Consider the following 12092-nt stretch of genomic DNA (forward strand, 5'->3'; position numbering starts at 1 on the left):
TGTCCTCTTGGAAGAAATATCTATTCAAGTCCTCTGCCCGTTTTTTAATTGGATTTTTTTGATGTTAAGTTGTATGAATTCTTTATATATTTTGGATATTAACACCTTATCGGATGTATCATTCACGAATATCTTCTCCCATTCAGTAGGTTGTCTTTTCATTTTGTTGATAGGTTCCTTCACTGTGCAAAATCTTTTTAGTTTGATGTAGTCTCATTTGTTTATTTTTTCTTTTGTTTCCCTTGCCTGAGGAGACATATCCAAAAAAGATACTGCTAAGAGTGATGTCAAAAAGTTTACTGCCTATGTTTTATTCTAGGAGTTTTAGAGTTTTAGGTCTAACATTTAAGTCTTTAATCCATTTTATTTTTGTATATGGTAGTCCAATTTCATTTTTTTGCATGTATCTGTCCAGTTCTGCCAACACCACTTATTGAAGAGACTGTCTTTACCCCATTGTATATTCTTCCCTCCTTTGTCGTAGATTAATTGACCTATAAGTGAGGATTTATTTCTGGGCTCTCTATTCTATTCTACTTATTACATTTATGCATAGTTCTAGCACAGCATACACACCTAGAAGGTACTCAACAAATATTTGCTTACTGCCTGACTTGCAGATCAACACAGTCTTTGAAATCAAGGAGCTTGTGTAGGGTATGTTTCAATGACCCTAAAACAGACTGTACACATTCTTTTCCTGGTAGTGTTAGGGAAGAGTCAACATTTAGGCAGGATGTTTCACTAGATTCTCATTCTCTCCAATGAGGAGGAGTGGGGAGAGAGCAGTTTATGACAAGTTTCTAAGAAGACGGTGCTTGGCTTTCACCAGGACATGATCAGGAGAAGGTTTTTCTATAGAAGGATGCTTTGAGCCATAGAAAAAGAATAGACTTCAGAGGAGCTAGAAATCATGTCTAAAATGGGAACCTTACCCCATTCCGTCCATCAAAAAAATTTTAAAAATTAAGGTATTTTGACTATTGATTTATTCAAATTAGGATCCAAACAAAGTCCACACCATTCATTTGATTGATTTGCTTTTTGTCTCACTAAATGTATAACAGTTCAGTCTCCTTTTTATGTGTTGAACAAATATGTTATTTGTCCTGTAGAGTCTCCTCTATCCTGGATTTGGCTGCTTATTTCCTCCAAAGTTGAGAACGGGTTCCCCTGTCCCCCATAATTCCTATAAATTTGCAGTTCCATGGAGAGGCTTGATTAGATTTAGGCTTAGTTCATTTGATAGAAACACTTCTTAGGTGATTCTGCATACATCTGTTGCATCAGATCAAGAGGAACACATAACATCTGATTGTCCCACTTTCCATGACTGAGCAATGGGTTCAGCCTGATCTAATTGTGAAGTTCCCCATCAGCCTGATCTATCCCATTATGAAGTTCCCTACCACCCTTTCACCTAATGGTTTTAGCAGTTGTATCAGGGTCCCAAGACCACACTCAGGTTCGATGATTCACTAGACAGACTCACAGAATTCAGAAAAGCTGTTATACTCACCAGTTATTACAGTGAAAGAATTCAAGTCAGCGAAGAGAAAAGGTGCCTGGGTGAAGGCCAGGAGAAAGCAGCTAACAAGTTCCTGGTTGTCCTCTCTGTTAATGTGTCTCTGGTGCTTTGACATCTGTGTCTTCCTGACCCTGGAGAGATGGCCCCTCCCAGGGCTAGCCAATTTGTAGAGATAGTGAGAGACTCATCTGTGAGTGCACCTTTTATATGCAAACCAACCAATCCAGAGCCCATACCCAACCACCTCCTTTCTGGACTCTCACACTCTGCCCTTATCACCCCAGGGCCAGGTACCAGAAAAGTAGGGACAGCCCCTGTGCCTCAGGGCCTACTGAAATTAGTCAAACTAGCCAATCCCAAGCCTGCGTACTCTGTCTCGCCCCTTGCTTCCCTTTCAGATATAACAGCCCTTGCCCACATTTCCTCCTGGCTCCCTCTACCTCCTGACCGACCCTAGTGCTTCCACATGTGGCTCCTTGTGCCACAGCGTGCCCCTTCCTCCTACATTTTAAAACACTCTCCCCATGGTCACACGCACAGCACTTAATTCTCCGAGCCACAGTGTGTGACAATACATGCAAACTGTCACCAATCAGAGAAGCTCACGAGAGCCTTGGGTGCTAACACCCTACAGTGCACAGGATGACCCCCCAACAACAAAGAGTTTTCTGGCCCCAAAAAATATCAACAGTGCTGAGGTTAAGAAACCCTGGTCTAGGGACTGTGAATATTTTAAAATCACTTAAAACAGTTCCTCTCTTTAGTTATTGCTCCAAATATACACATAGTTAATTTTGTTTCAGTTTGCTTTCAATTTTTAGAGGAGCTTTTAAAAAAACTACACAAACTATTTATATGATTCCAAAGTTTAAACTAGTGAAAAAAAAGGGGAGGAAAAGTTACATTCAGAAAGGTCTTCTATCAGCATCCCCTTCCCTGTTTTTTCCTTCCCCGAGAAGTAACCATTCTTAGTTGTTGAGGGACATTTCATTCTTTCCTTTGGAAATGCCCTGTGAATAACCCACATAAAATATTTTGTATTTTTGCCAGTGTATCTTTTGGATAGATTTAGAAGTGGGATTTGCTGAGTCAAAGGGTAAATGAACATATAATTTTGCTTTATTTAAAAGCATCTTCAAAGTTCTGTTTCTAAATACAAGTGGGGAAAAAAAGTAAAATGCAGGACAGACAACATTATAACATTTTATTTCTAAAAAAGAACAATGAAAGGTGTATATCTATGTTTTGCTTGTATATGCTAAACTATCTCTGAATAGATAAATAGATACACAGGAAACCACTACACTGGGCCCATGAGGAGAAAAAGGGAATGGCTGGGGCCCACGAGTGAGAGGGAGACTTTTCACTGAAGACCCTTTATATATATTTTTTAAATTTTTGAACCATGTTAATATAGTACCTATTTTGTTTTATTTTTTGAAGGAGGGTGCAGCTCACAATGGCCCATGCGGGGATCGAACTGGCAACCTTGGTGCTACCAGCACCACGCTCTAACCAGCTGAGCTAACTGGCCACACCTATAGTAACTATTTTAAAAATACATTTTAGAAATGGAAGTTTTCTCTATTTAGTAGAAAAAAGGTGTTTCTACTGTAGAAACACCAGAAAACACTCAGAGGAAGTGACATTATATAGGAAAGAAGGACTCCCCACATTGCTTTTGGCAGCTCTACTTATAATTCCACAGAATTATCTCTTTACTAACAAAATGTCTTCTAGAATTTGGCTCTGTCAGGCGAGTTTACATTTTAGCATTGCTTCTTCTTTGCTCTGTGTTAACAAATGGGTTCTAATGTTATGACTGTGTCCATCATTTTTATTCTTTTTCTTTAGGATTTTTAAAACTTGACTTAATTAATTATATATGTATATATTCCATGTAGTCATTTTTGCCTCAGAGCATAGGGTGAAATGCCTTGTTTTATGGAGTTCACCAGTGCCAAGCATTAGGTCACCATCTGGGAGACCAATTTGCTGTGGAGAAAATGACCCAGCCTGCCCGCCAGTGCTCTGGCTGGAAGAGAAGCTGGCCCCGTCTGATTCGGTTGTGTTTGTGGCTGGTGGAAAGCTGCCTCCACCTGGACCTTGGCAACATTTTTTTTGGCTTTAGGACAATGTTCTGAGCAAACCTTAGCCAAAGTTTTCCAGTTTCCAGTTTCTAAGTTCCCTTGCTGGCTAGTTACATTTTCAACTGTCTGGGGACATCAGATGAGTTAAGAGGGGTCCCACTGCAGCAGGAAGGTTATTAAATCTAGGAAGTGACTTCCAAGTAGACCGTACACATGTACTCACTTTCAAGAGCTCCAGCAATTCTTTCCATAGAAACAAGGGCAGCTATCCTGAAGGAGTAGTTAGATACAGAAAGAGGCAAGAAGGCAGATATTCTGGAGAGACCACTTTATTTTCCAAAAAGTTCTTTTTATACTGCATATTAAGGAATCATAGTTGGCCTTCATAGCCTATAAATGTGAATTCCTTTAAACTTAAATGTGTCTGTCCTGGGGCTAAAATTGACTTCCTGGAAGGCTGTCCAGATGGATCTAAAACAAATCTTAAGTAGTACTTGTGGTCCAAAAAGGGGAGGAAAATTCTGCAAAAAAGCACTTCAGAGCTGCAGGCAAAGATGTATTAATTCAATTTTCATTTCTTACAACTGGGGCCCCAGAACTGAAGGGGATAGAAATCAGAGCAGTGGTTATTGCCTCGTGGGGAAAGGTGGGAGATGGGATTGAGTGGAAAAGGTCCAAGGGAACGTTCTAGGATGATGGAACATTCTGTTTTGATTAGAATGTTGATTACATGGATATAAACATTTGTCAAAATTTATTAAGCTCTACACTTAAGATCTGTGAGTTTTTATTGTCTATAATTATTCCCCAATTTAAAAATGTGAAAAAAACGTAGTCCTTAGGTCTGAATATTCAAGTAGTTATGTTCTAGTACCAACTCTGCTACTAGCTATGTGAATGTGGGGAAAGTATTTAATCTCTGACTTCTAACCTGTTAACCTGTTCTACAAAATGAGGTCCCAGTAATTAGGATGCTTAATTTTTTCACCTGTGAGGTAGGATTTCTCATAAAATTCTTCATGGAGTAGATAATGCAAAGAGAATTTTTCTCCAGGAAACTGAGCCCATTGACATTTTGAGATGCGATGGCCTCAGTCATGTTGGTAACAATGAAAGGATGGAAATAATTGTTATCTTAGCCCAGTAACCTGGGTTCTGTATTTGGGTGTGGATGTTTTGTCCCTCATCTTGATGAGCCAGCAGAGTAGGAACCAGCTTTTAGAACAAAGTGTGTTCAGCATTGCTTTTCAATCTCCAAATGCGGGAAAGTGTCTTGATGGGAAAAAGGCTAAGGCAGAACGTCACTCCAAGTGGGGACCCAGGCTGCCAAATGTTGGTCTCAAGCACATGTTCCTTGAACTTGAGCTTGGCTCCAGAAGAAAAAGAACTCACAATGGAAACAGTGATGGCTGTTTGCTCCAGCAGCCAAGAGAATAAAAAGCGCATTGAAACCCACAGTGTCTCTAGGGGAAGCACGGTGGGCCCCTTGGTGCTGAAACCAACCTGACAACAGAGCAGGATGACAGAGCCCATTCCCAGCATTTCTCTTCAGTTCAACAACAAGACCTTTATGTGCAACCTCTCAGGAGAGCTCCGAGAAATTATACTGAGGGCAACCCAAGCTTTGCCCCACAATAGATGCACACAATCTAGTTGCCTGCTTTCACTGAATTAGATAATTGAGAGAAAGAAAAGAGCGCTTCTCGATGTATATATTCCACCACCCACCCCCGGATTTCATCAACTTCCTTTTTTATTGCTGCCACTTGTGAACTGTCCTGACCTCCAGTGACTGCCTTTTCCGCTGGTTATTTTCATGCTGTACTTTTCCCTTCCCTTCATTTATCCAGTGCCATTGTGAATACCCTTCTGTCCTAGCACAGCCCTACCTGCTGGGCTGAGAAACCAGCTGGCAACCGGAGAAACAGGACGTTGGGGTGATGGAGTGAGTGGCAGCACAGTCTCAACCAGCTCCAGACAGCAGTGTTCACTCACCTGTGCTGAAGCAGGCAGATCGTGCAGCCCAGACATATGCCTCTTTCAGGAAAGATGGGCAAGTATTTTGTTTGCATATAATTTGGAGAAATTCTACTCGAAAATGAAGGATGGCGCATAAACGATGGTGCAAAGGTTACAACCCCAGAAATTTTCAGGAGTAGGAAGCTTAAAGAAAGGAGGGGAACTGAAAAGTGTGTTCCTTATCCAATGAGAAACCAGGATCTTGTTCCTGCTGATTGTTATCAGATCTTCCAAAGTTTTTCAGAAGCAAGAAAATTGGATTTTTATGTACATGTCTAGGGTCCACTTAGAGACACAGGCATTCCATTTGTAACCTCTGGTCTAGCAGAACAAGGGTGGCTCTAGGCTCTAGACCTGAGTTTGAACTGAGTGGCTCCAGGATACACTGGTTGTGCGATCTTAGGGAGGTAAGTAGATTCTCTGTGTCAGTGGCCTTACCTGACATGAGGGCACCACCACCCCCTGGTGACGGGGCTGTGGGGATGAGATAATGTGCAGCATAGGTGTGAGGGGGCTGCCTCCATGTGTACAGTGCCTAGCAGGTAGGGAACACCAGCCTTGGTCTGCCACTTCAGCTCATAAGTGACCGTTCAATTTGCCGGTCTCGATTTCCAGAGCTTTTGCCAATAAGCATTAAGAGATTGTCCTCAGCAGAAGCTTATGGAGCCAATGTTTGTGAGCCTCTTGCCGCACACCAGGCATTCGCAGGTTTGCTTGCGGGCACCTCTCCCTGCCACATCTGGAAGCAGCAGCCTGTCTTCAGCAGCCACAGAGGCGAGGAAGCAAAGCTGTTGATCAGAGGTGTATGTAGATCCTCCTACCTAATTCTATGCTTTGCCTCCCACATGTCAACACCAGGATCTTTTTTTTCTCCCTAAGGAAATAAAGGTGTAAAGGGGACCCAATTGCGCTTTTTAAAGCATGCTACCATTCAGTCTAATTATAAGTGAGTGTTCTCAGAATAAGAACACTTATATCGCCTCCTTTTAGATTCTTCTAGAACAAGATCCTCAGACCACCTTTGGGACCAGTGGCCTAGCGCACACACCTGCCCCAGCCCTCCCTGTAGCCACGGCCTGTTTCAGCCACTGCTGCAAAATTAAGCTGCGTTTGCACTTGTTAAGTAGGCTCTCGGCTCCAGGTGGACCAGTCATGTACTATCAATATGCCAGGCATTGTGCGATGCCCAAGGTACAAGGAGAGGGGATAGTCCTCTTGTTGCTCCTTGACCAGTAGGGAAGACGGGCAACTAACTGCCTTCACAGTGGAATAGTCCAGTGTAAAGATGACTAGGATAGAGGTCCAGTACCGAGCTGGGAGAGGAAGGTGCACGGGAAGTTTCATTGGCCCAGGTATATACTTAAGCACGGAGGTGAAGGGGAAGGATTACAGGACAGCAAGCAAGCGGAAATGGGGGTGCGTGTGGGGACAGTTTGGAAAGGAGGATATTTGAGGAAGAGAATCACCGTGTGTAAAGGCCAGAGATGAAAGCAGGCCATGGCTGGGCTGGTGGAGTATGGGAGGGGGAGAGGCACTTGGGGGCATGTTGGGGGAACTTTATATGCCCTGTGAAGAATGGTTTTATCCCGACAACTCAGCACTTCAGGATTTTGAGAAAAGAGATGGGATGGAAGTTGCATTCTAGAAATACTCTCCTCTGTAGCAAGGAGGATGGATTGGCAGAGGCAGGGATGGTGGCAAGGAGACCACAGTTGGGGGGTTACTGTAGTAATTAGAAGACAAACGATGAGGCCCACCCAGACAATAATGGTTTTAGAGCCATAGGAAGGGGACTGACTTGAGAAATACAGAGGCTGGTGAGGCTGATTGCAGGTAGGGGAGGAGGGAGTATTGAGGGTGGCTTCCAGGTTACTGAGTGGGTGACAGGATGGAATGTGGTGCCGTGTATTGGGAAAAGGGAGCCAGGAAGAGGAGCTGGTCTTTGGGGGCAGGGCAGGAGATGGAGGTGGGGATGATAAGCTGTTTCAGAGTTTGGGATTTCTGTCATATCATGAGGTAAGGACCTAGAGTGGGTATTTTGAAGGACTGGTTTGGGAATCGGGTGAGAGATGGGCCAGAGATAGAGATTTTGGAGTCATTTATTTATAGGTAGTCTTTGAAGACATTGGTTAGGGTAAAATCAACCAAATTCTTACGAATAAGAAAAGGGGACCCTGGACTGAACCCTGGGAACAGAGAGAGTTCAAGGGGAAGGTCGAGAAGCACAGGAAAGAGTACGACCAAGAGGGCAGAGGAAAATCAGCAGAGAACCAATTACGAGCTTTAGGTGGGAGTAATCGAAAATGTAGAATATACTAAAAGAAAAACAAGGAAAGTAAGCCCTAAGAACCTTGTCATCCCCCCTCTTCCCTACTGGGGGGCAAGGTTATTTTTGGTAACTCAACAAACAGCAGGGTCAGGGAAGTGGAAGCCAGCCTCCCCTGGTCGGAGGAGTGAACAGAGGTGAGAAATGGAGGGACCCACGTGCTTTTTTGAGAAGGACCCAATGTCTGTTCTCACTGTGTACCTTAAAAACAAAAAGTTCTAGAACATTTCAAAAATAACAGAAAATTGCCAGTAAACTTTTTGCTATGTTTGTTTCAGGCTTTTACTTTCTGGAGAAATAAAAAATAACTAGTTGTATTTGAAACCCCACATTTACCCCTCCCTGATACTACTCCCCAGCCACCACCTTGAATTGCATGATTTATACTGTTATTACATAAGTTTGTACCTGTAAGCAATACATACAATTGTTTTGCGTGTTTCTAAACTTTATAGAACTGATACGCTGAATATATTTCTGCATCTTGCTTTTTCTCATTCATTGGCACCATTTTGGAGACTTTCTTATTTTGACATATGAAGCGCTGCTGCATTCACTTTAACTGCTGTGTGAATATACCACATATTATCTCTTTATTCTCCTGTTGGACATTTAGTTGGTTTCCAGTTTTTTACTCATACAAACAAGACTGCAGTGATCATTCTTGTTTGTATGTCTCTTGTACACAGGTAGGCTATATCTAGGGTATATACCTAGACATGGAATTTGCTAGGCCAAGGGTTATCTGCATTTCATCTTTACTGAATAGTGTCAAACTGCTTTCCAGTGTGAGAGCATTAGTTTATACTCACAGCAGCAGTTATGAGAATTCCAGATGCTTCACATCCTAACATTTTATACGTTGGCACTTTTCATTTGGCTAATGTGATGCGTTTGAAATGATATCCCAGTTTCCTTTCCTTTGCCTTTTCACAGGGCTCCTAACTACATAGTGAAGTTTGTGTCAATGCACAACCCGCAGGGCCCTGTGCACATTGCAGTCTTTGTCAAAGGCACACCTGAGACTTGGTGTCATGTGCGACGCACACTCAGTGGCCTTGAGTGACGTTAAGGAGTTTTGGTATCTTTTGCCCATTGTTCTATTGGGTTGTTTGTCTTATTAATTGCAAGAATTCTTTATTTATTCTGGATATTAATTCTTTTTTGATTTATATGTTACAAACATCTTCACCCAATCTGTAGTTTCTATTGATTTTGTTATAGTACATTTTTTGTATAAAAGATTTTTACTTTAAGATTTTTATTTTTATGTACTTAAATTTATCAATCTTTTCCTTTCTCGTTTGTATTTTTGTATCTTGTCTAAGAACTCCCTCCCTACGCCAAGATCATAGATATTCTATTTTTTTCCTCGATTTTTTTTAAGTTTTGATTTTTCACATTTAGATCTTTTATTGACCCTGAATTTATTTTAGGCATGATGTAATAATATGAATCTATTTTTTCCATATATGTAACCAGTTACAGAATCATGGATTAACTAGTTCATCATTTCCCGTTTGATTTTCATGCCATCACTGTTACATTTTAAACATGGGTCTGTTTCTGGATTTCTGTTGTATTCCCCGATTTAGTTATCTCTATGCCATATGGCACAGTCTTAATAACTGCTAAGACAGGTCTCCCCAGATGGTTTTCCTTAACACTTTTTGGTTATTCTTGGCCTTTTGCTCTTCTAGATGCATTTTAGCATCAGTTTCCAGATTACACACAAAAACAAAACTTGATTGGGGTTTTTATTGGAATTTCATTCAACTCATAGGTTAATCTGGGGACAATATGCATCTTTACAATGTTGGGTGTTCTCATCCTTGAATATGGTATATTAGTACACAAGTATCCCTTATTTAGGTCTTTATGTCCTTCAATAATGTTTTATCATTTTCTCCATGAAGGTCTTGTATATCTTATATTTATTTCTATGCACTTAAGAGATTTTTCTCTTATTGACTATGAGATCTTTTTTCCTATTATATTCCCCAGTTGGTTACAACTGGTATGTAGAAACATCAATATTTGTAACTTATCTGGTATCCAGCAACCATGCTGAACTTCATTTGTTCTAATTTTTATAGATTCTCTTGGATTTTTCTATGTGGACTATCACTGTCTGCATGTAAATACAGTTCAGTCTTCCTAATTTTTATGCTTCTCATTTACTTTTTCTCTCTTATTGTATTGGTTTTATGCCAGGACAGTGTTGAGTAAAAGCTGTGATAGACTTTTATTAAACAGCTTTATTGAGATATACTTCATATATCAAAGTCCTGACTTCCTTCTCTAGTTCCTGTTTTTAATGGGAATGTGTCTAAAATTTTACCATATAAGTAACCAGTTGTCACAGTACCATTTATATTTGTTGACTGGTTCATCATTTCCCTACTGATTTGTCATGCAACCTCTGACGTGTTTTATTATACACAGATCTACTTCTGGGTTTTGTTCCTTTAATGGATGTCTATCCCAATATCACTACCACACTGCCTTATTTATGGGTATTTTGAGGGACTGGTTTGGGGATCAGGTGAGAGAGAGATGGACTGGAGATAGAGATTTTGGAATCATCTATTTATAGGTAGTTATTTACCATAGCTTTATATAATGTACATACTTGCTATAGATTTTTGATGAATTTCCTTTATCAAATTAAAGTGCCCTTCGAAATTTGCTAAGGGTTTATTATCATTATTATTATTATTATTATTAATGGGTTTTGAGTTGTTTCAGGTGCTTTTTCTTCATCTATGAACATATATATTCTTTGTTAATTTGGTATACTTTTTAGTAGACATAATGAGGAACTACATAATCCATTCTTGGACTAAGTTCTGCCTGGTGAGGACTATTTAATTGTACTGCTGGATTTTATTTACTAAGATAACTTTTAAAACCTTCAATCAGATGCTGCATTTTAAAGGTAACATTGACAAATCCAATTTTATTAGATATTACAAATAAGGCTGCTTTCCTCAGGAGTTTTTATAGGTAATAGTCTCTCCTCTGTTCCAATACTTTCTACTATAGCACTTACAGCATTGCTTTATAATCATCTGTGTCAGTTTCCTACCAGACCATAAGCTCCAGTAGAATGGGGTGATGCTTTATTCATATTTGTGCCCCAGTGTCTGTCCAGCATAGTGTGAGGCACACTGTAAGTAGAAAACAGACATCACAAGATGATTTGATACTGCCAACTGCAATCGTTCCTCTTAAATCTCAAATGTGGTGTCTCAGTTCTGCCAGTTGTTAGCAGTGTGGCTGTGGGAATTATATTACCTACTTATGAGGGGTTTTTGAAGATTAATCACGATAATGTATGTAAATTATCTGGTACCCAGTGAGTGTTCAATAAATGCTAACTATAAATTACTTTTAAAAGAAAGAAAATCACAGTTGGCTACGGTGACACTTGCCTTTTGATTTTCTTCTGCCCTCTATTCTCAGTTGCATTTGTGGGTTTGTGGTTGTGAAGCAGAAACAGATCAAAGCGCCTTTGGAACGCTGTCCCTCCTCCATGTCTGTATAATCCTGTTCTGTTCACATGGTTAAGGAGGGGTTCACCGCTGCCTCCCACCAGTTCCTGCCCCATGGAGAGGGCTGTTTAGTAATTCAAGCAAGGCCAGAGTCCTCCCAGAGACTTTTGACGTTGTTCTCAGAAGAAATGCTCTTCCTTCTACTGGAGTTGCTAAGCTGATGAGGCCATCTTTGCCATCACATGGAAGGAATCTGCCTGAGAATGAAGTAAACACAGAGGAAAACAAAACCAAGAGATGGAAAGACTTTTGATGTTATCATTTGATCTCTGGTTTTAGTTATGCCTGAAGCCAGTGAACCATCCCTATTTGATAGATGAAATAATAAATTGCCTTTGTAGAGCGTTAGCCAGTTTGAGTTGGTATATGTCACTGCAAACAAGATTCCTTATAACACAGAGTGTTCCTTCCCTTTACCTTGCTCACTTATAGGCCAGTTTCCTCCTGCTTCTAGTTTGAAACTACCAGCAAAGAGGACCACAGATTTTAATGGGTCAGGTTTGGGAAAGACCAACAAACTGCCAAGACAAGAGTATTTCTTCTGATCCCAATTGGGAAGCTGTCATCAGTAGAGA

The 12092-nt window shown here is 40.7% G+C and overlaps 1 protein-coding gene across 1 annotated transcript in view; it reads left to right on the top strand.

Moving 5' to 3' along the window:
• ADAT1 (adenosine deaminase tRNA specific 1) overlaps positions 1-12092 on the top strand; it is a 44776-nt gene that overhangs the window by 23197 nt on the left and 9487 nt on the right. The gene's annotated exons all lie outside the window — the stretch shown is intronic.

Source organism: Rhinolophus sinicus, linkage group LG11 (assembly GCF_036562045.2).
Source record: "Rhinolophus sinicus isolate RSC01 linkage group LG11, ASM3656204v1, whole genome shotgun sequence".
Classification (NCBI taxonomy): Eukaryota; Metazoa; Chordata; class Mammalia; order Chiroptera; family Rhinolophidae; genus Rhinolophus; species Rhinolophus sinicus.